The following is a 24,211-nucleotide window of genomic DNA, read 5'->3' as shown; positions in this document are numbered from 1 at the left end:
GTGTGTTCCCGGTCCTGCTTTGTACAGTCCGTGTGTTCCCGGTCCTGTTGTGTACAGTCCGTGTGTCCCCCGTCCTGGTGTGCACAGTCTGTATGTTCCCGGTCCTGTTGTGTACAGTCCGTGTGTTCCCGGCCCTGTTGTGTACAGTCCGTGTGTCCCCGGTCCTGTTGTGTACAGTCCGTGTGTCCCCGGTCCTGTTGTGTACAGTCCGTATGTCCCCGGTCCTGTTGTGTACAGTCCGTGTGTCCCCGGTCCTATTGTGTACTGTCCGTGTGTTCCCGGTCCTGTTGTGTGCAGTCCGTGTGTTCCCGGTCCTGTTGTGTACAGTCTGTGTCCCCGGTCCTGTTGTGTACAGTCCGTGTGTTCCCGGTCCTGTTGTGTACAGTCCGTGTGTTCCCGGTCCTGTTGTGTACAGTCCGTGTGTTCCCGATCCTGTTGTGTACAGTCCGTGTGTTCCCGGTCCTGGTTTGCACAGTCCCTGTGTTCCCGGTCCTGTTGTGGACAGTCTGTGTGTTCCTGGTCCTGTTTTGTACAGTCCGTGTGTCCCCGGTCCTGTTGTGTAGAGTCCGTTTGTCCCGGTCCTGTTGTGTACAGTCCGTGTGTTCCCCGGTCCTGTTGTGTACACTCCATGTGTTCCCGGTCCTGTTGTGTACATTCCGTGTGTTCCCAGTCCTGTTTTGTACAATCCGTGTGTTACCGGTCCTGTTGTGTACAGTCCGTGTGTTCCCCGTCCTGTTGTGTACATTCCGTGTGTTTCCCCGGTCCTGTTGTATACAGTCCGTGTGTTCCCGGTACTGTTGTGTACAGTCCGTGTGTTCCCGGTCCTGTTGTGTACAGTCCGTGTGTTCCCGGTCCTGTTGTGTACAGTCCGTGTGTTCCCGCTCCTGTTGTGTACAGTCCGTGTGTCTCCGGTCCTGTTGTGTACAGTCCGTGTGTCCCCGGTCCTGTTGTGTACAGTCCGTGTGTCCCCGGTCCTGTTGTGTACAGTCCGTGTGTCCCCGGTCCTGTTGTGTACAGTCCGTGTGTCCCCGGTCCTGTTGTGTACAGTCCGTGTGTCCCCGGTCCTGTTGTGTACAGCCCGTGTGTCCCCGGTCCTGTTGTGTACAGTCCGTGTGTCCCCGGTCCTGTTGTGTACAGTCTGTGTGTCCCCGGTCCTGTTGTGTACAGTCCGTGTGTCCCCGGTCCTGTTGTGTACAGTCCGTGTGTCCCCGGTCCTGTTGTGCACAGTCCGTGTGTCCCCGGTCCTGTTTTCTACAGTCCCTGTGTTCCCGGTCCTGTTGTGTACAGTCCGTGTGTTCCCGGTCCTGGTTTGTACAGTCCCTGTGTTCCCGGTCCTGGTTTGTACAGTCCGTGTATTCCCGGTCCTGTTGTGTACAGTCCGTGTGTGTACAGTCCGTGTGTTCCCGGTCCTGGTTTGTACAGTCCCTGTGTTCCCGGTCCTGGTTTGTACAGTCCCTGTGTTCCCAGTCCTGTTGTGTACAGTCCGTGTGTTCCCGGTCCTGTTGTGTACAGACCATGTGTTCCCGGTCCTGGTTTGCACAGTCCCTGTGTTCCCGGTCCTTTTGTGGACAGTCCGTGTGTTCCTGGTCCTGTTTTGTACAGTCCGTGTGTCCCCGGTCCTGTTGTGTACAGTCCGTGTGTTCCCGGTCCTGTTGTGTACAGTCCGTGTGTTCCCGGTCCTGTTGTGTACAGTCCGTGTGTTCCCGGTCCTGTTGTGTACAGTCCGTGTGTTCCCGGTCCTGTTGTGTACAGTCCGTGTGTTCCCGGTCCTGTTGTGTACAGACCGTGTGTTCCCGGTCCTGTTGTGTACAGTCCGTGTGTCCCCGGTCCTGTTGTGTACAGTCCGTGTGTTCCCGGTCCTGTTGTGTACGGTCCGTGTGTCCCCGGTCCTGTTGTGTACAGTCCGTGTGTCCCCGGTCCTGTTGTGTACAGACCGTGTGTTCCCGGACCTGTTGTGTACAGTCCGTGTGTCCCCGGTCCTGTTGTGTACAGTCCGTGTGTTCTCGGTCCTGTTGTGTACAGTCCGTGTGTCCCCGGTCCTGTTGTGTACAGTCCGTGTGTCCCCAGTCCCGTTGTGTGCAGTCCGTGTGTCCCCGGTCCTGTTGTGTACAGACCGTGTGTTCCCGGTCCTGTTGTGTACAGTCCGTGTGTCCCCGGTCCTGTTGTGTACAGTCCGTGTGTTCTCGGTCCTGTTGTGTACAGTCCGTGTGTCCCCGGTCCTGTTGTGTACAGTCCGTGTGTCCCCGGTCCTGTTGTGTGCAGTCCGTGTGTCCCCGGTCCTGTTTTGTACATTCAGTGTGTTCCCGGTCCTGTTTTGTACTGTCCGTGTGTTCCCAGTCCTGTTGTGTACAGACCGTGTGTTCCCGGTCCTGTTGTGTGCAGTCCGTGTGTTCCCGGTCCTGTTGTGTACAGTCTGTGTCCCCGGTCCTGTTGTGTACAGTCCGTGTGTCCCCGGTCCTGTTGTGTACAGTCCGTGTGTTCCCGGTCCTGTTGTGTACAGTCCGTGTGTTCCCGGTCCTGTTGTGTACAGTCCATGTGTTCCCGGTCCTGTTGTGTACAGACCATGTGTTCCCGGTCCTGGTTTGCACAGTCCCTGTGTTCCTGGTCCTTTTGTGGACAGTCCGTGTGTTCCAGGTCCTGTTTTGTACAGTCCGTGTGTCCCCGGTCCTGTTGTGCACAGTCCGTGTGTCCCGGTCCTGTTTTGTACTGTCCGTGTGTTCCCGGTCCTGTTGTGTACAGTCCGTGTATCCCCGGTCCTGTTTTGTACATTCCGTGTGTCCCCGGTCCTGGTGTGTACAGTCCGTGGGTTCCCGGTCCTGTTTTGTGCACACCGTGTGTTCCCGGTCCTGTTGTGTGCAGTCCGTGTGTTCCCGGTCCTGTTGTGTACAGTCTGTGTCCCCGGTCCTGTTGTGTACAGTCCGTGTGTCCCCGGTCCTGTTGTGTACAGTCCGTGTGTTCCCGGTCCTGTTGTGTACAGTCCGTGTGTTCCCGGTCCTGTTGTGTACAGTCCATGTGTTCCCGGTCCTGTTGTGTACAGACCATGTGTTCCCGGTCCTGGTTTGCACAGTCCCTGTGTTCATGGTCCTTTTGTGGACAGTCCGTGTGTTCCAGGTCCTGTTTTGTACAGTCCGTGTGTCCCCGGTCCTGTTGTGTACAGTCCGTGTGTCCCGGTCCTGTTGTGTACAGTCCGTGTGTTCCCCGGTCCTGTTGTGTACACTCCGTGTGTTCCCGGTCCTATTGTGTACATTCCGTGTGTTCCCAGTCCTGTTTTGTACAATCCGTGTGTTCCCGGTCCTGTTGTGTACACTCCGTGTGTTCCCCGTCCTGTTGTGTACATTCCGTATGTTTCCCCGGTCCTGTTGTGTACAGTCCGTGTGTTCCCGGTTCTGTTGTGTACAGTCCGTGTGTTCCCGGTCCTGTTGTGTACAGTCCGTGTGTTCCCGGTTCTGTTGTGTACAGTCCGTGTGTTCCCGGTCCTGTTGTGTACAGTCCGTGTGTTCCCGGTCCTGTTGTGTACCGACCGTGTGTTCCCGGTCCTGTTGTGTACAGTCCGTGTGTCCCCGGTCCTGTTGTGTACAGTCCGTGTGTTCCCGGTCCTGTTGTGTACGGTCCGTGTGTCCCCGGTCCTGTTGTGTACAGTCCGTGTGTCCCCGGTCCTGTTGTGTACAGTCCATGTGTTCCCGGTCCTGTTTTGTACTGTCCATGTGTTCCCGGTCCTGTTGTGTACAGTCCGTGTATCCCCGGTCCTGTTTTGTACATTCCGTGTGTCCCCGGTCCTGGTGTGTACAGTCCGTGGGTTCCCGGTCCTGTTTTGTACACACCGTGTGTTCCCGGTCCTGTTTTGTACAGTCTGTGTGTTCACGGTCCTGTTTTGTACAGTCTGTGTGTTCCCGGTCCTGTTTTGTACAGTCTATGTGTGTTCCCGGTCCTGTTTTGTACAGTCCGTGTATCCGCGGTTCTGTTTTGTACAGTCCATGTGTCCCCGGTCCTGTTGTGTACAGTCCGTGTGTTCCCGGTCCTGTTGTGTACAGTCCGTGTGTTCCCGGTCCTGTTTTGTACAGTCCGTGTGTTCCCGGTCCTGTTCGGTACAGTCCGTGTGTTCCCGGTCCTGGTTTGTACAGTCCCTGTGTTCCCGGTCCTGTTGTGCACAGTCCGTGTGTTCCCGGTACTGTTGTGTACAGTCCGTGTGTTCCCGGTCCTGTTTTGTACAGTCCGTGTGTTCCCGGTCCTGTTGTGTACAGTCCGTGTGTTCCCGGTCCTGGTTTGTACAGTCCCCGTGGTCCCGGTCATGGTTTCTACAGTCCCTGTGTTCCCAGTCCTGTTGTGTACAGTCCGTGTGTCCCCGGTCCTGTTGTGTACAGTCCGTGTGTCCCCGGTCCTGTTGTGTACAGTCCGTGTGTCCCCGGTCCTGTTGTGTACAGTCCGTGTGTCCCCGGTCCTGTTGTGTACAGTCCGTGTGTCCCCGGTCCTGTTTTCTACAGTCCCTGTGTTCCCGGTCCTGTTGTGTACAGTCCGTGTGTTCCCGGTCCTGGTTTGTACAGTCCCTGTGTTCCCGGTCCTGGTTTGTACAGTCCGTGTATTCCCGGTCCTGTTGTGTACAGTCCGTGTGTTCCCGGTCCTGGTTTGTACAGTCCCTGTGTTCCCGGTCCTGGTTTGTACAGTCCCTGTGTTCCCAGTCCTGTTGTGTACAGTCCGTGTGTTACCGGTCCTCTTGTGTACAGTCCGTTTGTTCCCGGTCCTGGTTTGTACAGTCCCTGTGTTCCTGGTCCTGTTGTGTACAGTCCGTGTGTTCCCGGTCCTGTTCTGTACAGCCCGTCTGTTCCCGGTCCTATTGTGTACAGTCCGTGTGTCCCCGGTCCTGTTGTGTACAGTCCGTGTGTCCTCGGTCCTGTTGTATACAGTCCGTGTGTCCCCGGTCCTGTTGTATACAGTCCGTGTGTCCCCGGTCCTGTTGTGTACAGTCCGTGTGTTCCCCGGTCCTGTTGTGTACAGTCAGTGTGTTCCTGGTCCTGTTTTGTACAGTGTGTGTGGTCCCGGTCCTGTTGTGTACAGTCCGTGTGTTCCCCGGTCCTGTTGTGTACAGTCCGTGTGTTCCCAGTTCTGGTGTGTCCCCGGTCCTGTTGTGTACAGTCCGTGTGTCCCCGGCCCTGTTGTGTACAGTCCGTGTGTCCTGGTCCTGTTGTGTACAGTGCGTGTGTTCCCCGGTCCTGTTGTGTACAGTCCGTGTGTTCCCGGTCCTGTTTTGTACAGTCCGTGTGTCCCCGGTCCTGTTGTGTACAGTCCGTGTGTTCCCGGTCCTGTTGTGTACAGTCTGTGTGTTCCCGGTCCTGTTGTGTACAGTCCGTGTGTTCCCGGTCCTGGTTTGCACAGTCCCTGTGTTCCCGGTCCTGTTGTGGACAGTCTGTGTGTTCCTGGTCCTGTTTTGTACAGTCCGTGTGTCCCCGGTCCTGTTGTGTACAGTCCGTGTGTCCCGGTCCTGTTGTGTACAGTCCGTGTGTTCCCCGGGCCTGTTGTGTACATTCCGTGTGTTCCCAGTCCTGTTTTGTACAATCCGTGTGTTCCCGGTCCTGTTGTGTACAGTCCGTGTGTTCCCCGTCCTGTTGTGTACATTCCGTGTGTTTCCCCGGTCCTGTTGTGTACAGTCCGTGTGTTCCCGGTCCTGTTGTGTACAGTCCGTGTCTTCCCGGTCCTGTTGTGTACAGTCCTTGTGTTCCCGGTCCTGTTGTGTACAGTCCGTGTGTTCCCGGTCCTGTTGTGTACAGTCCGTGTGTTCCCGGTCCTGTTGTGTACAGTCCGTGTGTCCCCGGTCCTGTTGTGTACAGTCCGTGTGTTCCCGGTCCTGTTGTGTACAGACCGTGTGTTCCCGGTCCTGTTGTGTACAGTCCGTGTGTCCCCGGTCCTGTTGTGTACAGTCCGTGTGTTCCCGGTCCTGTTGTGTACAGTCCGTGTGTCCCAGGTCCTGTTGTGTACAGTCCGTGTGTTCCCGGTCCTGTTTTGTACATTCCGTGTGTCCCCGGTCCTGGTGTGTACAGTGCGTGGGTTCCCGGTCCTGTTTTGTACACACCGTGTGTTCCCGGTCCTGTTTTGTACAGTCTGTGTGTTCCCGGTCCTGTTTTGTACAGTCTGTGTGTTCCCGGTCCTGTTTTGTACAGTCTATGTGTGTTCCCGGTCCTGTTTTGTACAGTCCGTGTATCCCCGGTTCTGTTTTGTACAGTCAGTGTGTCCCCGGCCCTGTTGTGTACAGTCCGTGTGTTCCCGGTCCTGTTGTGTACAATCCGTGTGTTCCCGGTCCTGTTTTGCACAGTCCGTGTGTTCCCGGTCCTGTTGGGTACAGTCCGTGTGTTCGCGGTCCTGGTGTGTACAGTCCGTGTGTTCGCGGTCCTGGTGTGTACAGTCCGTGGGTCCCCGGTCCTGTTTTGTACAGTCCCTGTGTTCCCGGTCCTGTTGTGGACAGTCCGTGTGTTCCTGGTCCTGTTTTGTACAGTCCGTGTGTCCCCGGTCCTGTTGTGTACAGTCCGTGTGTCCCGGTCCTGTTGTGTACAGTCCGTGTGTTCCCCGGTCCTGTTGTGTACACTCCGTGTGTTCCCGGTCCTGTTGTGTACATTCCGTGTGTTCCCAGTCCTGTTTTGTACAATCCTTGTGTTCCCGGTCCTGTTGTGTACAGTCCGTGTGTTCCCCGTCCTGTTGTGTACATTCCGTGTGTTTCCCCGGTCCTGTTGTGTACAGTCCGTGTGTTCCCGGTCCTGTTGTGTACAGTCCGTGTGTTCCCGGTCCTGTTGTGTACAGTCCGTGTGTTCCCGGTCCTGTTGTGTACAGTCCGTGTGTTCCCGATCCTGTTGTGTACAGTCCGTGTGTCCCCGGTCCTGTTGTGTACAGTCCGTGTGTTCCCGGTCCTGCTGTGTACAGACCGTGTGTTCCCGGTCCTGTTGTGTACAGTCCGTGTGTTCCCGGTCCTGTTGTGTACAGTCCGTGTGTTCTCGGTGCTGTTGTGTACAGTACGTGTGTCCCAGGTCCTGTTGTGTACAGTCCGTGTGCCCCCGGTCCTGTTTTGTACATTCCGTGTGTCCCCGGTCCTGGTGTGTACAGTCCGTGGGTTCCCGGTCCTGTTTTGTACACACCGTGTGTTCCCGGTCCTGTTTTGTACAGTCTGTGTGTTCCCGGTCCTGTTTTGTACAGTCTGTGTGTTCCCGGTCCTGTTTTGTACAGTCTATGTGTGTTCCCGGTCCTGTTTTGTACAGTCCGTGTATCCCCGGTCCTGTTTTGTACAGTCAGTGTGTCCCCGGTCCTGTTGTGTACAGTCCGTGTGTTCCCGGTCCTGTTGTGTACAGTCCGTGTGCTCCCGGTCCTGTTTTTTACAGTCCGTGTGTTCCCGGTCCTGTTGTGTACAGTCCGTGTGTTCCCGGTCCTGTTGTGTACAGTCCGTGTGTTCCCGGTCCTGGTTTGTACAGTCCCCGTGTTCCCGGTCCTGGTTTGTACAGTCCCTGTGTTCCCAGTCCTGTTGTGTACAGTCCGTGTGTTACCGGTCCTCTTGTGTACAGTCCGTTTGTTCCCGGTCCTGGTTTGCACAGTCCCTGTGTTCCTGGTCCTGTTGTGTACAGTCCGTGTGTTCCCGGTCCTGTTTTGTACAGTCTGTCTGTTCCCGGTCCTATTGTGTACAGTCCGTGTGTCCCCGGTCCTGTTGTGTACAGTCCGTGTGTCCCCGGTCCTGTTGTGTACAGTCCGTGTGTCCCCGGTCCTTTTGTGTACAGTCCGTGTGTCCCCGGTCCTGTTGTGTACAGTCCGTGTGTTCCCCGGTCCTGTTGTGTACAGTCCGTGTGTTCCCCTGTCCTGTTGTGGACAGTCAGTGTGTTCATGGTCCTGTTTTGTACAGTGTGTGTGGTCCCGGTCCTGTTGTGTACAGTCCGTGTGTTCCCCGGTCCTGTTGTGTATAGTCCGTGTGTTCCCGGTTCTGGTGTGTCCCCGGTCCTGTTGTGTACAGTCCGTGTGTCCCCGGTCCTGTTGTGTACAGTCCGTGTGTCCTGGTCCTGTTGTGTACAGTCCGTGTGTTCCCCGGTCCTGTTGTGTACAGTCCGTGTGTTCCCGGTCCTGTTTTGCACAGTCCGTGTGCCCCCGGTCCTATTGTGTACTGTCCCTGAGTTCCCGGTCCTGTTGTGTACAGTCCCTGTGTTCCCGGTCCTGGTTTGTACAGTCCGTGTGTTCCTGGTCCTGTTGTGTGCAGTCCGTGTGTTCCCGGTCCTGTTGTGTACAGTCTGTGTCCCCGGTCCTGTTGTGTGCAGTCCGTGTGTTCCCGGTCCTGTTTTGCACAGTCCGTGTGTTCCCGGTCCTGTTGGGTACAGTCCGTGTGTTCGCGGTCCTGGTGTGTACAGTCCGTGTGTTCGCGGTCCTGGTGTGTAGAGTCCGTGTGTCCCCGGTCCTGTTTTGTACAGTCCCTGTGTTCCCGGTCCTGTTGTGGACAGTCCGTGTGTTCCTGGTCCTGTTTTGTACAGTCCGTGTGTCCCCGGTCCTGTTGTGTACAGTCCGTGTGTCCCGGTCCTGTTGTGTACAGTCAGTGTGTTCCCCGGTCCTGTTGTGTACACTCCGTGTGTTCCCGGTCCTGTTGTGTACATTCCGTGTGTTCCCAGTCCTGTTTTGTACAATCCGTGTGTTCCCGGTCCTGTTGTGTACAGTCCGTGTGTTCCCCGTCCTGTTGTGTACATTCCGTGTGTTTCCCCGGTCCTGTTGTGTACAGTCCGTGTGTTCCCGGTCCTGTTGTGTACAGTCCGTGTGTTCCCGGTCCTGTTGTGTACAGTCCGTGTGTTCCCGGTCCTGTTGTGTACAGTCCGTGTGTTCCCGATCCTGTTGTGTGCAGTCCGTGTGTCCCCGGTCCTGTTGTGTACAGTCCGTGTGTTCCCGGTCCTGCTGTGTACAGACCGTGTGTTCCCGGTCCTGTTGTGTACAGTCCGTGTGTTCCCGGTCCTGTTGTGTACAGTCCGTGTGTTCTCGGTGCTGTTGTGTACAGTCCGTGTGTCCCAGGTCCTGTTGTGTACAGTCCGTGTGCCCCCGGTCCTGTTTTGTACATTCCGTGTGTCCCCGGTCCTGGTGTGTACAGTCCGTGGGTTCCCGGTCCTGTTTTGTACACACCGTGTGTTCCCGGTCCTGTTTTGTACAGTCTGTGTGTTCCCGGTCCTGTTTTGTACAGTCTGTGTGTTCCCGGTCCTGTTTTGTACAGTCTATGTGTGTTCCCGGTCCTGTTTTGTACAGTCCGTGTATCCCCGGTCCTGTTTTGTACAGTCAGTGTGTCCCCGGTCCTGTTGTGTACAGTCCGTGTGTTCCCGGTCCTGTTGTGTACAGTCCGTGTGTTCCCGGTCCTGTTTTGCACAGTCCGTCTGGTCCCGGTCCTATTGTGTACAGTCCGTGTGTCCCCGGTCCTGTTGTGTACAGTCCGTGTCGTTGTGTACAGTCTGTGTGACCGGTCCTGTTTTGTACAGTCTATGTGTGTTCCCGGTCCTGTTTTGTACAGTCCGTGTATCCCCGGTTCTGTTTTGTACAGTCCGTGTGTCCCCGGTCCTGTTGTGTACAGTCCGTGTGTTCCCGGTCCTGCTTTGTACAGTCCGTGTGTTCCCGGTCCTGTTGTGTACAGTCCGTGTGTTCCCGGTCCTGCTTTGTACAGTCCGTGTGTTCCCGGTCCTGTTGTGTACAGTCCGTGTGTCCCCCGTCCTGGTGTGCACAGTCTGTGTGTTCCCGGTCCTGTTGTGTACAGTCCGTGTGTTCCCGGCCCTGTTGTGTACAGTCCGTGTGTCCCCGGTCCTGTTGTGTACAGTCCGTGTGTCCCCGGTCCTGTTGTGTACAGTCCGTATGTCCCCGGTCCTGTTGTGTACAGTCCGTGTGTCCCCGGTCCTATTGTGTACAGTCCGTGTGTCCCCGGTCCTGTTGTGTGCAGTCCCTGTGTTCCCGGTCCTGGTTTGTACAGTCCGTGTGTTCCCGGTCCTGTTGTGTGCAGTCCGTGTGTTCCCGGTCCTGTTGTGTACAGTCTGTGTCCCCGGTCCTGTTGTGTACAGTCCGTGTGTTCCCGGTCCTGTTGTGTACAGTCCGTGTGTTCCCGGTCCTGTTGTGTACAGTCCGTGTGTTCCCGATCCTGTTGTGTACAGTCCGTGTGTTCCCGGTCCTGGTTTGCACAGTCCCTGTGTTCCCGGTCCTGTTGTGGACAGTCTGTGTGTTCCTGGTCCTGTTTTGTACAGTCCGTGTGTCCCCGGTCCTGTTGTGTAGAGTCCGTGTGTCCCGGTCCTGTTGTGTACAGTCCGTGTGTTCCCCGGTCCTGTTGTGTACACTCCATGTGTTCCCGGTCCTGTTGTGTACATTCCGTGTGTTCCCAGTCCTGTTTTGTACAATCCGTGTGTTCCCGGTCCTGTTGTGTACAGTCCGTGTGTTCCCCGTCCTGTTGTGTACATTCCGTGTGTTTCCCCGGTCCTGTTGTATACAGTCCGTTTGTTCCCGGTCCTGTTGTGTACAGTCCGTGTGTTCCCGGTCCTGTTTTGTACAGTCCGTGTATCCCCGGTCCTGTTTTGTACAGTCAGTGTGTCCCCGGTCCTGTTGTGTACAGTCCGTGTGTTCCCGGTCCTGTTGTGTACAGTCCGTGTGTTCCCGGTCCTGTTTTGCACAGTCCGTCTGGTCCCGGTCCTATTGTGTACAGTCCGTGTGTCCCCGGTCCTGTTGTGTACAGTCCGTGTGACCCGGTCCTGTTGTGTACAGTCTGTGTGACCGGTCCTGTTTTGTACAGTCTATGTGTGTTCCCGGTCCTGTTTTGTACAGTCCGTGTATCCCCGGTTCTGTTTTGTACAGTCCGTGTGTCCCCGGTCCTGTTGTGTACAGTCCGTGTGTTCCCGGTCCTGCTTTGTACAGTCCGTGTGTTCCCGGTCCTGTTGTGTACAGTCCGTGTGTCCCCCGTCCTGGTGTGCACAGTCTGTATGTTCCCGGTCCTGTTGTGTACAGTCCGTGTGTTCCCGGCCCTGTTGTGTACAGTCCGTGTGTCCCCGGTCCTGTTGTGTACAGTCCGTGTGTCCCCGGTCCTGTTGTGTACAGTCCGTATGTCCCCGGTCCTGTTGTGTACAGTCCGTGTGTCCCCGGTCCTATTGTGTACTGTCCGTGTGTTCCCGGTCCTGTTGTGTGCAGTCCGTGTGTTCCCGGTCCTGTTGTGTACAGTCTGTGTCCCCGGTCCTGTTGTGTACAGTCCGTGTGTTCCCGGTCCTGTTGTGTACAGTCCGTGTGTTCCCGGTCCTGTTGTGTACAGTCCGTGTGTTCCCGATCCTGTTGTGTACAGTCCGTGTGTTCCCGGTCCTGGTTTGCACAGTCCCTGTGTTCCCGGTCCTGTTGTGGACAGTCTGTGTGTTCCTGGTCCTGTTTTGTACAGTCCGTGTGTCCCCGGTCCTGTTGTGTAGAGTCCGTTTGTCCCGGTCCTGTTGTGTACAGTCCGTGTGTTCCCCGGTCCTGTTGTGTACACTCCATGTGTTCCCGGTCCTGTTGTGTACATTCCGTGTGTTCCCAGTCCTGTTTTGTACAATCCGTGTGTTACCGGTCCTGTTGTGTACAGTCCGTGTGTTCCCCGTCCTGTTGTGTACATTCCGTGTGTTTCCCCGGTCCTGTTGTATACAGTCCGTGTGTTCCCGGTACTGTTGTGTACAGTCCGTGTGTTCCCGGTCCTGTTGTGTACAGTCCGTGTGTTCCCGGTCCTGTTGTGTACAGTCCGTGTGTTCCCGCTCCTGTTGTGTACAGTCCGTGTGTCCCCGGTCCTGTTGTGTACAGTCCGTGTGTCCCCGGTCCTGTTGTGTACAGTCCGTGTGTCCCCGGTCCTGTTGTGTACAGTCCGTGTGTCCCCGGTCCTGTTGTGTACAGTCCGTGTGTCCCCGGTCCTGTTGTGTACAGTCCGTGTGTCCCCGGTCCTGTTGTGTACAGCCCGTGTGTCCCCGGTCCTGTTGTGTACAGTCCGTGTGTCCCCGGTCCTGTTGTGTACAGTCTGTGTGTCCCCGGTCCTGTTGTGTACAGTCCGTGTGTCCCCGGTCCTGTTGTGTACAGTCCGTGTGTCCCCAGTCCTGTTGTGTACAGTCCGTGTGTCCCCGGTCCTGTTGTGTACAGTCCGTGTGTCCCCGGTCCTGTTGTGCACAGTCCGTGTGTCCCCGGTCCTGTTTTCTACAGTCCCTGTGTTCCCGGTCCTGTTGTGTACAGTCCGTGTGTTCCCGGTCCTGGTTTGTACAGTCCCTGTGTTCCCGGTCCTGGTTTGTACAGTCCGTGTATTCCCGGTCCTGTTGTGTACAGTCCGTGTGTGTACAGTCCGTGTGTTCCCGGTCCTGGTTTGTACAGTCCCTGTGTTCCCGGTCCTGGTTTGTACAGTCCCTGTGTTCCCAGTCCTGTTGTGTACAGTCCGTGTGTTCCCGGTCCTGTTGTGTACAGACCATGTGTTCCCGGTCCTGGTTTGCACAGTCCCTGTGTTCCCGGTCCTTTTGTGGACAGTCCGTGTGTTCCTGGTCCTGTTTTGTACAGTCCGTGTGTCCCCGGTCCTGTTGTGTACAGTCCGTGTGTTCCCGGTCCTGTTGTGTACAGTCCGTGTGTTCCCGGTCCTGTTGTGTACAGTCCGTGTGTTCCCGGTCCTGTTGTGTACAGTCCGTGTGTTCCCGGTCCTGTTGTGTACAGTCCGTGTGTTCCCGGTCCTGTTGTGTACAGACCGTGTGTTCCCGGTCCTGTTGTGTACAGTCCGTGTGTCCCCGGTCCTGTTGTGTACAGTCCGTGTGTTCCCGGTCCTGTTGTGTACGGTCCGTGTGTCCCCGGTCCTGTTGTGTACAGTCCGTGTGTCCCCGGTCCTGTTGTGTACAGACCGTGTGTTCCCGGACCTGTTGTGTACAGTCCGTGTGTCCCCGGTCCTGTTGTGTACAGTCCGTGTGTTCTCGGTCCTGTTGTGTACAGTCCGTGTGTCCCCGGTCCTGTTGTGTACAGTCCGTGTGTCCCCAGTCCCGTTGTGTGCAGTCCGTGTGTCCCCGGTCCTGTTGTGTACAGACCGTGTGTTCCCGGTCCTGTTGTGTACAGTCCGTGTGTCCCCGGTCCTGTTGTGTACAGTCCGTGTGTTCTCGGTCCTGTTGTGTACAGTCCGTGTGTCCCCGGTCCTGTTGTGTACAGTCCGTGTGTCCCCGGTCCTGTTGTGTGCAGTCCGTGTGTCCCCGGCCCTGTTTTGTACATTCAGTGTGTTCCCGGTCCTGTTTTGTACTGTCCGTGTGTTCCCAGTCCTGTTGTGTACAGACCGTGTGTTCCCGGTCCTGTTGTGTGCAGTCCGTGTGTTCCCGGTCCTGTTGTGTACAGTCTGTGTCCCCGGTCCTGTTGTGTACAGTCCGTGTGTCCCCGGTCCTGTTGTGTACAGTCCGTGTGTTCCCGGTCCTGTTGTGTACAGTCCGTGTGTTCCCGGTCCTGTTGTGTACAGTCCATGTGTTCCCGGTCCTGTTGTGTACAGACCATGTGTTCCCGGTCCTGGTTTGCACAGTCCCTGTGTTCCTGGTCCTTTTGTGGACAGTCCGTGTGTTCCAGGTCCTGTTTTGTACAGTCCGTGTGTCCCCGGTCCTGTTGTGCACAGTCCGTGTGTCCCGGTCCTGTTTTGTACTGTCCGTGTGTTCCCGGTCCTGTTGTGTACAGTCCGTGTATCCCCGGTCCTGTTTTGTACATTCCGTGTGTCCCCGGTCCTGGTGTGTACAGTCCGTGGGTTCCCGGTCCTGTTTTGTGCACACCGTGTGTTCCCGGTCCTGTTGTGTGCAGTCCGTGTGTTCCCGGTCCTGTTGTGTACAGTCTGTGTCCCCGGTCCTGTTGTGTACAGTCCGTGTGTCCCCGGTCCTGTTGTGTACAGTCCGTGTGTTCCCGGTCCTGTTGTGTACAGTCCGTGTGTTCCCGGTCCTGTTGTGTACAGTCCATGTGTTCCCGGTCCTGTTGTGTACAGACCATGTGTTCCCGGTCCTGGTTTGCACAGTCCCTGTGTTCATGGTCCTTTTGTGGACAGTCCGTGTGTTCCAGGTCCTGTTTTGTACAGTCCGTGTGTCCCCGGTCCTGTTGTGTACAGTCCGTGTGTCCCGGTCCTGTTGTGTACAGTCCGTGTGTTCCCCGGTCCTGTTGTGTACACTCCGTGTGTTCCCGGTCCTATTGTGTACATTCCGTGTGTTCCCAGTCCTGTTTTGTACAATCCGTGTGTTCCCGGTCCTGTTGTGTACACTCCGTGTGTTCCCCGTCCTGTTGTGTACATTCCGTATGTTTCCCCGGTCCTGTTGTGTACAGTCCGTGTGTTCCCGGTTCTGTTGTGTACAGTCCGTGTGTTCCCGGTCCTGTTGTGTACAGTCCGTGTGTTCCCGGTTCTGTTGTGTACAGTCCGTGTGTTCCCGGTCCTGTTGTGTACAGTCCGTGTGTTCCCGGTCCTGTTGTGTACCGACCGTGTGTTCCCGGTCCTGTTGTGTACAGTCCGTGTGTCCCCGGTCCTGTTGTGTACAGTCCGTGTGTTCCCGGTCCTGTTGTGTACGGTCCGTGTGTCCCCGGTCCTGTTGTGTACAGTCCGTGTGTCCCCGGTCCTGTTGTGTACAGTCCATGTGTTCCCGGTCCTGTTTTGTACTGTCCATGTGTTCCCGGTCCTGTTGTGTACAGTCCGTGTATCCCCGGTCCTGTTTTGTACATTCCGTGTGTCCCCGGTCCTGGTGTGTACAGTCCGTGGGTTCCCGGTCCTGTTTTGTACACACCGTGTGTTCCCGGTCCTGTTTTGTACAGTCTGTGTGTTCACGGTCTTGTTTTGTACAGTCTGTGTGTTCCCGGTCCTGTTTTGTACAGTCTATGTGTGTTCCCGGTCCTGTTTTGTACAGTCCGTGTATCCGCGGTTCTGTTTTGTACAGTCCATGTGTCCCCGGTCCTGTTGTGTACAGTCCGTGTGTTCCCGGTCCTGTTGTGTACAGTCCGTGTGTTCCCGGTCCTGTTTTGTACAGTCCGTGTGTTCCCGGTCCTGTTCGGTACAGTCCGTGTGTTCCCGGTCCTGGTTTGTACAGTCCCTGTGTTCCCGGTCCTGTTGTGCACAGTCCGTGTGTTCCCGGTACTGTTGTGTACAGTCCGTGTGTTCCCGGTCCTGTTTTGTACAGTCCGTGTGTTCCCGGTCCTGTTGTGTACAGTCCGTGTGTTCCCGGTCCTGGTTTGTACAGTCCCCGTGGTCCCGGTCATGGTTTCTACAGTCCCTGTGTTCCCAGTCCTGTTGTGTACAGTCCGTGTGTCCCCGGTCCTGTTGTGTACAGTCCGTGTGTCCCCGGTCCTGTTGTGTACAGTCCGTGTGTCCCCGGTCCTGTTGTGTACAGTCCGTGTGTCCCCGGTCCTGTTGTGTACAGTCCGTGTGTCCCCGGTCCTGTTTTCTACAGTCCCTGTGTTCCCGGTCCTGTTGTGTACAGTCCGTGTGTTCCCGGTCCTGGTTTGTACAGTCCCTGTGTTCCCGGTCCTGGTTTGTACAGTCCGTGTATTCCCGGTCCTGTTGTGTACAGTCCGTGTGTTCCCGGTCCTGGTTTGTACAGTCCCTGTGTTCCCGGTCCTGGTTTGTACAGTCCCTGTGTTCCCAGTCCTGTTGTGTACAGTCCGTGTGTTACCGGTCCTCTTGTGTACAGTCCGTTTGTTCCCGGTCCTGGTTTGTACAGTCCCTGTGTTCCTGGTCCTGTTGTGTACAGTCCGTGTGTTCCCGGTCCTGTTCTGTACAGCCCGTCTGTTCCCGGTCCTATTGTGTACAGTCCGTGTGTCCCCGGTCCTGTTGTGTACAGTCCGTGTGTCCTCGGTCCTGTTGTATACAGTCCGTGTGTCCCCGGTCCTGTTTTGTACTGTCCGTGTGTTCCCGGTCCTGTTGTGTACAGTCCGTGTATCCCCGGTCCTGTTTTGTACATTCCGTGTGTCCCCGGTCCTGGTGTGTACAGTCCGTGGGTTCCCGGTCCTGTTTTGTGCACACCGTGTGTTCCCGGTCCTGTTGTGTGCAGTCCGTGTGTTCCCGGTCCTGTTGTGTACAGTCTGTGTCCCCGGTCCTGTTGTGTACAGTCCGTGTGTCCCCGGTCCTGTTGTGTACAGTCCGTGTGTTCCCGGTCTTGTTGTGTACAGTCCGTGTGTTCCCGGTCCTGTTGTGTACAGTCCATGTGTTCCCGGTCCTGTTGTGTACAGACCATGTGTTCCCGGTCCTGGTTTGCACAGTCCCTGTGTTCATGGTCCTTTTGTGGACAGTCCGTGTGTTCCAGGTCCTGTTTTGTACAGTCCGTGTGTCCCCGGTCCTGTTGTGTACAGTCCGTGTGTCCCGGTCCTGTTGTGTACAGTCCGTGTGTTCCCCGGTCCTGTTGTGTACACTCCGTGTGTTCCCGGTCCTATTGTGTACATTCCGTGTGTTCCCAGTCCTGTTTTGTACAATCCGTGTGTTCCCGGTCCTGTTGTGTACACTCCGTGTGTTCCCCGTCCTGTTGTGTACATTCCGTATGTTTCCCCGGTCCTGTTGTGTACAGTCCGTGTGTTCCCGGTTCTGTTGTGTACAGTCCGTGTGTTCCCGGTCCTGTTGTGTACAGTCCGTGTGTTCCCGGTTCTGTTGTGTACAGTCCGTGTGTTCCCGGTCCTGTTGTGTACAGTCCGTGTGTTCCCGGTCCTGTTGTGTACCGACCGTGTGTTCCCGGTCCTGTTGTGTACAGTCCGTGTGTCCCCGGTCCTGTTGTGTACAGTCCGTGTGTTCCCGGTCCTGTTGTGTACGGTCCGTGTGTCCCCGGTCCTGTTGTGTACAGTCCGTGTGTCCCCGGTCCTGTTGTGTACAGTCCATGTGTTCCCGGTCCTGTTTTGTACTGTCCATGTGTTCCCGGTCCTGTTGTGTACAGTCCGTGTATCCCCGGTCCTGTTTTGTACATTCCGTGTGTCCCCGGTCCTGGTGTGTACAGTCCGTGGGTTCCCGGTCCTGTTTTGTACACACCGTGTGTTCCCGGTCCTGTTTTGTACAGTCTGTGTGTTCACGGTCCTGTTTTGTACAGTCTGTGTGTTCCCGGTCCTGTTTTGTACAGTCTATGTGTGTTCCCGGTCCTGTTTTGTACAGTCCGTGTATCCGCGGTTCTGTTTTGTACAGTCCATGTGTCCCCGGTCCTGTTGTGTACAGTCCGTGTGTTCCCGGTCCTGTTGTGTACAGTCCGTGTGTTCCCGGTCCTGTTTTGTACAGTCCGTGTGTTCCTGGTCCTGTTCGGTACAGTCCGTGTGTTCCCGGTCCTGGTTTGTACAGTCCCTGTGTTCCCGGTCCTGTTGTGCACAGTCCGTGTGTTCCCGGTACTGTTGTGTACAGTCCGTGTGTTCCCGGTCCTGTTTTGTACAGTCCGTGTGTTCCCGGTCCTGTTGTGTACAGTCCGTGTGTTCCCGGTCCTGGTTTGTACAGTCCCCGTGGTCCCGGTCATGGTTTCTACAGTCCCTGTGTTCCCAGTCCTGTTGTGTACAGTCCGTGTGTCCCCGGTCCTGTTGTGTACAGTCCGTGTGTCCCCGGTCCTGTTGTGTACAGTCCGTGTGTCCCCGGTCCTGTTGTGTACAGTCCGTGTGTCCCCGGTCCTGTTGTGTACAGTCCGTGTGTCCCCGGTCCTGTTTTCTACAGTCCCTGTGTTCCCGGTCCTGTTGTGTACAGTCCGTGTGTTCCCGGTCCTGGTTTGTACAGTCCCTGTGTTCCCGGTCCTGGTTTGTACAGTCCGTGTATTCCCGGTCCTGTTGTGTACAGTCCGTGTGTTCCCGGTCCTGGTTTGTACAGTCCCTGTGTTCCCGGTCCTGGTTTGTACAGTCCCTGTGTTCCCAGTCCTGTTGTGTACAGTCCGTGTGTTACCGGTCCTCTTGTGTACAGTCCGTTTGTTCCCGGTCCTGGTTTGTACAGTCCCTGTGTTCCTGGTCCTGTTGTGTACAGTCCGTGTGTTCCCGGTCCTGTTCTGTACAGCCCGTCTGTTCCCGGTCCTATTGTGTACAGTCCGTGTGTCCCCGGTCCTGTTGTGTACAGTCCGTGTGTCCTCGGTCCTGTTGTATACAGTCCGTGTGTCCCCGGTCCTGTTGTATACAGTCCGTGTGTCCCCGGTCCTGTTGTGTACAGTCCGTGTGTTCCCCGGTCCTGTTGTGTACAGTCAGTGTGTTCCTGGTCCTGTTTTGTACAGTGTGTGTGGTCCCGGTCCTGTTGTGTACAGTCCGTGTGTTCCCCGGTCCTGTTGTGTACAGTCCGTGTGTTCCCAGTTCTGGTGTGTCCCCGGTCCTGTTGTGTACAGTCCGTGTGTCCCCGGCCCTGTTGTGTACAGTCCGTGTGTCCTGGTCCTGTTGTGTACAGTGCGTGTGTTCCCCGGTCCTGTTGTGTACAGTCCGTGTGTTCCCGGTCCTGTTTTGTACAGTCCGTGTGTCCCCGGTCCTGTTGTGTACAGTCCGTATGTCCCCGGTCCTGTTGTGTACAGTCCGTGTGTCCCCGGTCCTATTGTGTACTGTCCGTGTGTTCCCGGTCCTGTTGTGTGCAGTCCGTGTGTTCCCGGTCCTGTTGTGTACAGTCTGTGTCCCCGGTCCTGTTGTGTACCGTCCGTGTGTTCCCGGTCCTGTTGTGTACAGTCCGTGTGTTCCCGGTCCTGTTGTGTACAGTCCGTGTGTTCCCGATCCTGTTGTGTACAGTCCGTGTGTTCCCGGTCCTGGTTTGCACAGTCCCTGTGTTCCCGGTCCTGTTGTGGACAGTCTGTGTGTTCCTGGTCCTGTTTTGTACAGTCCGTGTGTCCGCGGTCCTGTTGTGTAGAGTCCGTGTGTCCCGGTCCTGTTGTGTACAGTCCGTGTGTTCCCCGGTCCTGTTGTGTACACTCGATGTGTTCCCGGTACTGTTGTGTACATTCCGTGTGTTCCCAGTCCTGTTTTGTACAATCCGTGTGTTCCCGGTCCTGTTGTGTACAGTCCGTGTGTTCCCCGTCCTGTTGTGTACATTCCGTGTGTTTCCCCGGTCCTGTTGTATACAGTCCGTGTGTTCCCGGTCCTGTTGTGTACAGTCCGTGTGTTCCCGGTCCTGTTGTGTACAGTCCGTGTGTTCCCGGTCCTGTTGTGTACAGTCCGTGTGTTCCCGCTCCTGTTGTGTACAGTCCGTGTGTCCCCGGTCCTGTTGTGTACAGTCCGTGTGTCCCCGGTCCTGTTGTGTACAGTCCGTGTGTCCCCGGTCCTGTTGTGTACAGTCCGTGTGTCCCCGGTCCTGTTGTGTACAGTCCGTGTGTCCCCGGTCCTGTTGTGTACAGTCCGTGTGTCCCCGGTCCTGTTGTGTACAGCCCGTGTGTCCCCGGTCCTGTTGTGTACAGCCCGTGTGTCCCCGGTCCTGTTGTGTACAGTCCGTGTGTCCCCGGTCCTGTTGTGTACAGTCCGTGTGTCCCCGGTCCTGTTGTGTACAGTCTGTGTGTCCCCGGTCCTGTTGTGTACAGTCCGTGTGTCCCCGGTCCTGTTGTGTACAGTCCGTGTGTCCCCGGTCCTGTTGTGTACAGTCCGTGTGTCCCCGGTCCTGTTGTGTACAGTCCGTGTGTCCCCGGTCCTGTTGTGTACAGTCCGTGTGTCCCCGGTCCTGTTGTGTACAGTCCGTGTGTCCCCGGTCCTGTTTTCTACAGTCCCTGTGTTCCCGGTCCTGTTGTGTACAGTCCGTGTGTTCCCGGTCCTGGTTTGTACAGTCCCTGTGTTCCCGGTCCTGGTTTGTACAGTCCGTGTATTCCCGGTCCTGTTGTGTACAGTCCGTGTGTTCCCGGTCCTGGTTTGTACAGTCCCTGTGTTCCCGGTCCTGGTTTGTACAGTCCCTGTGTTCCCAGTCCTGTTGTGTACAGTCCGTGTGTTCCCGGTCCTGTTGTGTACAGACCATGTGTTCCCGGTCCTGGTTTGCACAGTCCCTGTGTTCCCGGTCCTTTTGTGGACAGTCCGTGTGTTCCTGGTCCTGTTTTGTACAGTCCGTGTGTCCCCGGTCCTGTTGTGTACAGTCCGTGTGTTCCCGGTCCTGTTGTGTACAGTCCGTGTGTTCCCGGTCCTGTTGTGTACAGTCCGTGTGTTCCCGGTCCTGTTGTGTACAGTCCGTGTGTTCCCGGTCCTGTTGTGTACAGACCGTGTGTTCCCGGTCCTGTTGTGTACAGTCCGTGTGTCCCCGGTCCTGTTGTGTACAGTCCGTGTGTTCCCGGTCCTGTTGTGTACGGTCCGTGTGTCCCCGGTCCTGTTGTGTACAGTCCGTGTGTCCCCGGTCCTGTTGTGTACAGACCGTGTGTTCCCGGTCCTGTTGTTTACAGTCCGTGTGTCCCCGGTCCTGTTGTGTACAGTCCGTGTGTTCTCGGTCCTGTTGTGTACAGTCCGTGTGTCCCCGGTCCTGTTGTGTACAGTCCGTGTGTCCCCGGTCCTGTTGTGTGCAGTCCGTGTGTCCCCGGTCCTGTTGTGTACAGACCGTGTGTTCCCGGTCCTGTTGTGTACAGTCCGTGTGTCCCCGGTCCTGTTGTGTACAGTCCGTGTGTTCTCGGTCCTGTTGTGTACAGTCCGTGTGTCCCCGGTCCTGTTGTGTGCAGTCCGTGTGTTCCCGGTCCTGTTGTGTACAGTCTGTGTCCCCGGTCCTGTTGTGTACAGTCCGTGTGTTCCCGGTCCTGTTGTGTACAGTCCGTGTGTTCCCGGTCCTGTTGTGTACAGTCCGTGTGTTCCCGATCCTGTTGTGTACAGTCCGTGTGTTCCCGGTCCTGGTTTGCACAGTCCCTGTGTTCCCGGTCCTGTTGTGGACAGTCTGTGTGTTCCTGGTCCTGTTTTGTACAGTCCGTGTGTCCCCGGTCCTGTTGTGTAGAGTCCGTGTGTCCCGGTCCTGTTGTGTACAGTCCGTGTGTTCCCCGGTCCTGTTGTGTACACTCGATGTGTTCCCGGTCCTGTTGTGTACATTCCGTGTGTTCCCGGTCCTGTTGTGTACAGTCCGTGTGTTCCCCGTCCTGTTGTGTACATTCCGTGTGTTTCCCCGGTCCTGTTGTATACAGTCCGTGTGTTCCCGGTCCTGTTGTGTACAGTCCGTGTGTTCCCGGTCCTGTTGTGTACAGTCCGTGTGTTCCCGGTCCTGTTGTGTACAGTCCGTGTGTTCCCGCTCCTGTTGTGTACAGTCCGTGTGTCCCCGGTCCTGTTGTGTACAGTCCGTGTGTCCCCGGTCCTGTTGTGTACAGTCCGTGTGTCCCCGGTCCTGTTGTGTACAGTCCGTGTGTCCCCGGTCCTGTTGTGTACAGTCCGTGTGTCCCCGGTCCTGTTGTGTACAGTCCGTGTGTCCCCGGTCCTGTTGTGTACAGCCCGTGTGTCCCCGGTCCTGTTGTGTACAGTCCGTGTGTCCCCGGTCCTGTTGTGTACAGTCCGTGTGTCCCCGGTCCTGTTGTGTACAGTCCGTGTGTCCCCGGTCCTGTTGTGTACAGTCTGTGTGTCCCCGGTCCTGTTGTGTACAGTCCGTGTGTCCCCGGTCCTGTTGTGTACAGTCCGTGTGTCCCCGGTCCTGTTGTGTACAGTCCGTGTGTCCCCGGTCCTGTTGTGTACAGTCCGTGTGTCCCCGGTCCTGTTGTGTACAGTCCGTGTGTCCCCGGTCCTGTTGTGTACAGTCCGTGTGTCCCCGGTCCTGTTTTCTACAGTCCCTGTGTTCCCGGTCCTGTTGTGTACAGTCCGTGTGTTCCCGGTCCTGGTTTGTACAGTCCCTGTGTTCCCGGTCCTGGTTTGTACAGTCCGTGTATTCCCGGTCCTGTTGTGTACAGTCCGTGTGTTCCCGGTCCTGGTTTGTACAGTCCCTGTGTTCCCGGTCCTGGTTTGTACAGTCCCTGTGTTCCCAGTCCTGTTGTGTACAGTCCGTGTGTTCCCGGTCCTGTTGTGTACAGACCATGTGTTCCCGGTCCTGGTTTGCACAGTCCCTGTGTTCCCGGTCCTTTTGTGGACAGTCCGTGTGTTCCTGGTCCTGTTTTGTACAGTCCGTGTGTCCCCGGTCCTGTTGTGTACAGTCCGTGTGTTCCCGGTCCTGTTGTGTACAGTCCGTGTGTTCCCGGTCCTGTTGTGTACAGTCCGTGTGTTCCCGGTCCTGTTGTGTACAGTCCGTGTGTTCCCGGTCCTGTTGTGTACAGTCCGTGTGTTCCCGGTCCTGTTGTGTACAGACCGTGTGTCCCCGGTCCTGTTGTGTACAGTCCGTGTGTCCCCGGTCCTGTTGTGTACAGTCCGTGTGTTCCCGGTCCTGTTGTGTACGGTCCGTGTGTCCCCGGTCCTGTTGTGTACAGTCCGTGTGTCCCCGGTCCTGTTGTGTACAGTCCGTGTGTCCCCGGTCCTGTTGTGTACAGTCCGTGTGTCCCCGGTCCTGTTGTGTACAGTCCGTGTGTCCCCGGTCCTGTTGTGTACAGTCCGTGTGTCCCCGGTCCTGTTGTGTACAGTCCGTGTGTCCCCGGTCCTGTTGTGTACAGTCCGTGTGTCCCCGGTCCTGTTGTGTACAGTCCGTGTGTCCCCGGTCCTGTTGTGTACAGTCCGTGTGTCCCCGGTCCTGTTGTGTACAGTCCGTGTGTCCCCGGTCCTGTTGTGTACAGTCCGTGTGTCCCCGGTCCTGTTTTCTACAGTCCGTGTGTTCCCGGTCCTGTTGTGTACAGTCCGTGTGTTCCCGGTCCTGTTGTGTACAGACCGTGTGTTCCCGGTCCTGTTGTGTACAGTCCGTGTGTCCCCGGTCCTGTTGTGTACAGTCCGTGTGTTCCCGGTCCTGTTGTGTACGGTCCGTGTGTCCCCGGTCCTGTTGTGTACAGTCCGTGTGTCCCCGGTCCTGTTGTGTACAGACCGTGTGTTCCCGGTCCTGTTGTGTACAGTCCGTGTGTCCCCGGTCCTGTTGTGTACAGTCCGTGTGTTCTCGGTCCTGTTGTGTACAGTCCGTGTGTCCCCGGTCCTGTTGTGTACAGTCCGTGTGTCCCCGGTCCTGTTGTGTGCAGTCCGTGTGTCCCCGGTCCTGTTGTGTACAGACCGTGTGTTCCCGGTCCTGTTGTGTACAGTCCATGTGTCCCCGGTCCTGTTGTGTACAGTCCGTGTGTTCTCGGTCCTGTTGTGTACAGTCCGTGTGTCCCCGGTCCTGTTGTGTGCAGTCCGTGTGTTCCCGGTCCTGTTGTGTACAGTCTGTGTCCCCGGTCCTGTTGTGTACAGTCCGTGTGTTCCCGGTCCTGTTGTGTACATTCCGTGTGTTCCCGGTCCTGTTGTGTACAGTCCGTGTGTTCCCGATCCTGTTGTGTACAGTCCGTGTGTTCCCGGTCCTGGTTTGCACAGTCCCTGTGTTCCCGGTCCTGTTGTGGACAGTCTGTGTGTTCCTGGTCCTGTTTTGTACAGTCCGTGTGTCCCCGGTCCTGTTGTGTAGAGTCCGTGTGTCCCGGTCCTGTTGTGTACAGTCCGTGTGTTCCCCGGTCCTGTTGTGTACACTCGATGTGTTCCCGGTCCTGTTGTGTACATTCCGTGTGTTCCCGGTCCTGTTGTGTACAGTCCGTGTGTTCCCCGTCCTGTTGTGTACATTCCGTGTGTTTCCCCGGTCCTGTTGTATACAGTCCGTGTGTTCCCGGTCCTGTTGTGTACAGTCCGTGTGTTCCCGGTCCTGTTGTGTACAGTCCGTGTGTTCCCGGTCCTGTTGTGTACAGTCCGTGTGTTCCCGGTCCTGTTGTGTACAGTCCGTGTGTCCCCGGTCCTGTTGTGTACAGTCCGTGTGTCCCCGGTCCTGTTGTGTACAGTCCGTGTGTCCCCGGTCCTGTTGTGTACAGTCCGTGTGTCCCCGGTCCTGTTGTGTACAGTCCGTGTGTCCCCGGTCCTGTTGTGTACAGTCCGTGTGTCCCCGGTCCTGTTGTGTACAGCCCGTGTGTCCCCGGTCCTGTTGTGTACAGTCCGTGTGTCCCCGGTCCTGTTGTGTACAGTCCGTGTGTCCCCGGTCCTGTTGTGTACAGTCCGTGTGTCCCCGGTCCTGTTGTGTACAGTCTGTGTGTCCCCGGTCCTGTTGTGTACAGTCCGTGTGTCCCCGGTCCTGTTGTGTACAGTCCGTGTGTCCCCGGTCCTGTTGTGTACAGTCCGTGTGTCCCCGGTCCTGTTGTGTACAGTCCGTGTGTCCCCGGTCCTGTTGTGTACAGTCCGTGTGTCCCCGGTCCTGTTGTGTACAGTCCGTGTGTCCCCGGTCCTGTTTTCTACAGTCCCTGTGTTCCCGGTCCTGTTGTGTACAGTCCGTGTG

General features: G+C 56.6%; 1 protein-coding gene across 4 annotated transcripts in view; it reads left to right on the top strand.

The window, feature by feature from the left end:
- mical3a (microtubule associated monooxygenase, calponin and LIM domain containing 3a) overlaps nt 1-24,211 on the top strand; it is a 706,722-nt gene that overhangs the window by 356,008 nt on the left and 326,503 nt on the right. The window lies entirely within an intron of this gene.

Source organism: Somniosus microcephalus, chromosome 16 (assembly GCF_052327205.1).
Source record: "Somniosus microcephalus isolate GS21.2 chromosome 16, FLI_Smic_1.0, whole genome shotgun sequence".
In the NCBI taxonomy this organism is placed as follows: Eukaryota; Metazoa; Chordata; class Chondrichthyes; order Squaliformes; family Somniosidae; genus Somniosus; species Somniosus microcephalus.
Note: the sequence above shows the minus strand (reverse complement) of the source record. Positions and strands in the feature narration are given on the sequence as shown.